The 5316-nt window shown below is 38.0% G+C and overlaps 1 non-coding gene across 1 annotated transcript; it reads left to right on the top strand.

Annotated features, from left to right (window-relative positions):
• The first annotated feature begins 2439 nt into the window (after window positions 1-2439).
• Window positions 2440-2542, top strand: LOC129627459 (U6 spliceosomal RNA). The gene has a single exon (XR_008702608.1). It is a non-coding gene; the product is annotated as a U6 spliceosomal RNA (small nuclear RNA).
• Window positions 2543-5316: the final 2774 nt, after the last annotated feature.

Genomic DNA, 5316 nt, shown 5'->3' with positions numbered 1-5316 from the left:
CACATTACTGAAACTCATAATGCATCAAGAAAAAAATTTTAATATGTTGTTACATTTTTGGTAACTATTTAAAGTTAAACAGACATGCCAAGTAGATAATACCTAACTTCCATTAAAGAAATAAGATTAACTATTACACGCCTTTTTTCATAATGAAGAAAGCCATCTGCTTTATCCAAAAAGATTCCTGGAATTGTAACTCTTATTGGACTCCTTTATTATAGTTTCCATTTGGTAACATTGACTAATTAATAGATTGATTGCATTTTGTCTATTTTGACTTTACAGAAAGAAAGCTTCTTGAGAGATGTGATAACACCAGAAATGGTATTCCAAAGGCCCTGTGATTGCATGACCTGGAGATAACTCATTACTGAGGCAGAAAGAGTTTCTATTAAGGATGGAATATAAGATGCAGAACCTTTATGACTATGTTAAAAACGTTTATACTTCAACATATCCTACTGCCCACTGTCCCAGGAAGTGGAAAAATAGATTTATCATCTAGATAATTCAGAGTAACCTTTCCCTTTGCCAGAATTGTTTGGATAATTATATCAATTTTCTTTGCTCAAATTAGAAAGCTTTTTTTTTTTCCTGAAATTTGAGACGCTGTTTTGACCAGTTGAAGACATTCAGAAACTTCTCTGCCCTCTTTAAAATCAACATCATTATTAGAAAGTGTGCTTTCTTTTATATCTATAGCACTTATGCTGAGCTTAATTTCTAAACATGTTCAAGTTTTATTTTATTATGAAAATAATATATGGTCATTGGAAAAATTCAACGAATGCAGGCATGTATAAAGTAAAAATGCATGTGTGCATTGTCACTCAGTTGTGTTTGACTCTTTGTGACCCTATGGACTGTAGACCACCAGGCTCCTCTGTCCATGGGATAATCCAGGCAAGAATACTGAAGTGGGTTGCCATGCCCTTCTCCAGGAGAACTTCTTTACTTAAGGATTTAACTCATATCTCCTATGTCTCTTGCATTGGAGGCAGATTGTTTACCCTCTTAGCCATTTGGGAAGCCAGACTTCCCTGGTGGCTCAGACGGTAAAGAGTCTGCCTACAATGTGGAAGACCGGGGTTCAATCCCTATGTTGGGAAGATCTCCTAGAGAAGGAAATGGCAACCCACTCCAGTATTCTTACCTGGAAAATCCCATGGACAGAGGAGCCTAGTAGACTACAGTCCATGGGGTTGCAAAGAGTCGGACACGGCTGAGTGACTTCCCTTTTTTTTCATTTAGGATAAAAGTAAAGGCATCCATATTCAAACACCCTTACTCTGATACTGTTCCCAAGTGGCACAATGGTAGAGAATCCACCTGCCAATTCAGGAGATGCAAGAGACAAGGGTTCAATCCCTGGGTCAGGAAGATCCCCTGGAGTAGGAAATGGCAACCCATTCTAGCTTTCTTGCCCAGAAAATCCCATGGACAGAGGAGCCTGGTGGGCTACAGTCCAGGGGGTCACAAAGAGTCAGACATGACTGAGCACAAAAAAAGAAGAAAAAAAGACCCTACTACTCTCCCTAGAACTAGCCACAGTCAGCATTGTTAAGATCACTTCTCTAGACATTTGACAGTTCAATATATCTTCTTGGGTGTATACTATATAGTTTATACATATAAATTGGTACAGATATTTTTTCTACTTCTGGCTTTTTTTAGATAACACTATATTTTGGAGATCTCTCCATGTCAGCACAATGAAAACTGCATAAGTGCCAAAGCATTGAAGTACCAAAATTTATTCAACAACTCTATATTAAGTTGGGCTAGAAGGCAATGGCACCCCACTCCAGTCCTCCTGCCTGGAAAATCCTATGGACGGAGGAGCCTGGTGGGCTGCAGTCCATGGGGTCGCTGAGGGTTGGACATGACTGAGCGACTTCACTTTCACTTTTCACTTTCCTACATTGGAGAAGGAAATGGCAACCCACTCCAGTGTTCTTGCCTGGAGAATCCTAGGGACTGGGGAGCCTGGTGGGCTGCCGTCTATGGGGTCTCACAGAGTTGAACATGACTGAAGTGACGCAGCAGCAGCAGCAGCAGCAGCAAAGATAAACCACTCCCTAGGATTCAATATATTATCTGCTCTTGGCATGCTAATTTAAGCCCACAGCAGAAGAGGCAATAGTTTTCCTTGGTTATGCAAAGTTTTAGCCTAGAGGAAAAAGTAAAGAAAGTAGGAATAATATCTGAATGTTGAAAGGTAATTTCTGTTTCTTCAGGATTCTGGTTAATCCATACCAGTTTTCAAGTGCTTATTACTGAATTTAAATACAGCTGGGAGAGATAGCCCTTTGAGATGGGATGTAGTCATTGGTTCCAATTCCAAAAGGATTCTATTCCTTCAAGAGGAATCCACTACAGTGCAATTGATTTCTTTCCTATATTCTAATCTGCTCCTGTCAAAAAAATAAAACGAAGTTGCTTTGGCAGCATATATACTAAAATTGGAATAATGCAGAGAAGATTAGCATGGCCCCTGTGCAAGGATGACATGGAAACTCCTGAAGTGTTCCAAATTTTTATTTGTGTCATTGTAAGGCAGAAACCAACACAACATTGTAAAGCAATTATCCTCCAATTAAATATTTTTTAATAAAAAATAAAAATAATTGTCAAAAACAAACCAGAATTACTGAGAACTTTACAAATTATCTTTCTCCTATTTTAATATCTTTTGATTTCCATTCATTATGTGTTAGGAGTCCATTCATGTGTCCCTATACCCTTTTATGCTACTGCTGCTAAGTCGATTCAGTCGTGTCCGACTCTGTGTGACCCCATAGACGGCAGCCCACCAGGCTCCCCTGTCCCTGGGATTCTCCAGGCAAGAACACTGGAGTGGGTGGCCATTTCCTTCTCCAATGCATGAAAGTGAAAAGTGAAAGTGAAGTCTCTCAGTCGTGTCCGACGCTTAGCAACCCCATGGGCTGCAGCCCACCAGGCTCCTCTGTCCATGGGATTTTCCAGGCAAGAGTACTGAAGTGGGGTGCCATTGCCTTTTCTGATACCTTTTTATACACTCACCCCCATGTTCATTTCAGCACTATTTGTAATAGCCAAGACATAGAAACAACCCAAGGGTCCATTAATAGATGAATGGATAAGAAAGGACACAGTATATATACACAATGGAGTATTACTCAGCCATCAGAAAAGCTGGAAAGTCAGGAAAGAAACTGCCATTTTCAACAAATGAATGGACCTTGAGCACATTCTGCTGAGATAAGTCAGACAAAGTAAAACAAGTACTGTATGATGTCACTTGCTTCCCAGGTAGCTCAGGTGGTAAAGAATCTGCCTGTAATGCAGGAGACCCAGATTCAATCCTTGGGTTGAGGAGATCCCCCAGATAAGGAAATGGCAACCCCCTCCAGTAGTCTTACCTGGAGAATTCCATGGAAAGAGGAGCCTGTTGGGCTAAAGTCCATGGGGTTGCAGAGTTGAACATAACAGTGACTCACACACACATGCATACACTCACACACACAAACACAAGATGCCACTTACATGAGACATAAAAAAGTCAAACTTACAAAAAAAACATAGAGTGAAGTAAGCCAGAAAGAAAAACACCAATACAGTATACTAACACATATATATGCAATTTAGAAAGATGGTAACAATAACCCTGTGTACGAGACAGCAAAAGAGACACTGATGTATAGAACAGTCTTATGGACTCTGTGGGAGAGGGAGGTGGGGGGAAGATTTGGGAGAATGGCATTGAAACATGTAAAATATCATGTATGAAACGAGTTGCCAGTCCAGGTTCAATGCACGATACTGGATGCTTGGGGCTAGTGCACTGGGACGACCCAGAGGATGGTATGGGGAGGGAGGAGGGAGGAGGGTTCAGGATGGGGAACACATGTATACCTGTGGCGGATTCATTTTGATATTTGGCAAAACTAATACAATTTTGTAAAGTTTAAAAATAAAATAAAATTAAAAAAAAAAGGATAAAAAAAAAACATAGAGTAAAACAATGTTTAGCAGAGGATGGAGGAGGGGGAGTATAAAACTGATGTACTTTAAGGGTACAAACTTGGCAATGAGTAGTAAATAAGCTGTAGAGGTCTTTCTAAACTCTTATATTCCTATTTGCTAAAGTCCTGAATTAAGTGTGAAATCTGACTCCAGTGAGAACAGCTCCAATCAGTATTATTAAAAAAATAAAATTTATGACTTTGACAATTTTATCCTTCTGTTTCTGTCTGATATATTTCTCTAATTTCATCAGAATCTTAAAGTCATCTAAGTTTTGTGTTACTCTTTGTATTAATTTTCTCCTGTTCCTGACCTTTTTATGTCTGTAATTCTTTTAGGAAAAGGGACGTGTCGCTATTCTCACTTTCATCATATTTACTGCAAAATTCCACTCTAAAGTTTCTTCACTTGTCTCTTAAGATATTTACCAGTCTAGGACCTTAAAGTTTCCAAAGGTAACAAAAACTTCTCCTTTAAAAATTAGTGCTTCCTTTTTATAGTAGGAGATTTCTACAATATTGCTTTTATTTGATATTTGCATTTTGCTAGACAACAAAAGGTACATTTTCACTATGATCTGTGTTTCCTGCTGTAATGCTTGTTGCTTCTTTCTCTTTATCCTTTTATTTATTTATTTATTTTTAAATTTTTGATATGAACTGTCTTCCTACTTCCTTTCAGTGCAGTTCAGCTGAACTTGTCAAATAAACCTTTCTTGCTACTGGTGCTAAATCTAACTGGACTCAACTAATTCAAATGTTTTGTTTCCCTTTCCCCCACTTCCCAAATCTCCTGTTTGAAATGCAGTAATAAAGCATAATATTTAAAGTTGGTTCCATTCCTCACTGACTTGTTTTTCATCAGAATCCAGGACAATTTTATGAATAATTATTTTAATACTGTATGAATTGTATAATGGCTATCGTGATTTGCAAATTGGGCTATAAATACCCTTGAGAACGTAGCTTCTATAGTAGGAATACTAAAAGCTCTTGCAACTCCTTAGAGAATCAACTCTACTCAAAATTTGGGAGAAAATTATTCAGTATTTAAAAAAAATTACATTGACATATTATAGGAAATGTCATAAAATTATTTTAAAGGGTAAAGATGAGGCTTTAAAGAAATTTTATGACTACATTTTAGCAGTTTTGATCTAAGCTCAACAAATGAGTGAAAGTTTACATCCATTTTTCTCTGTCCTTATTGACAGATGCTGCTAAGAAGTACTGACCCAAATGTTTTGAAATAGTTATATCAAATAAGTATTTTCATTGCCCCTGAGCAAGCAAAGATGCTTCAGCATGA

Source organism: Bubalus kerabau, chromosome 14 (genome assembly GCF_029407905.1).
Source record: "Bubalus kerabau isolate K-KA32 ecotype Philippines breed swamp buffalo chromosome 14, PCC_UOA_SB_1v2, whole genome shotgun sequence".
NCBI classification, from domain to species: domain Eukaryota; kingdom Metazoa; phylum Chordata; class Mammalia; order Artiodactyla; family Bovidae; genus Bubalus; species Bubalus kerabau.
The sequence above is the reverse complement of the archived record's forward strand: the minus strand, read 5'-3'. Positions and strand labels throughout refer to the sequence as shown.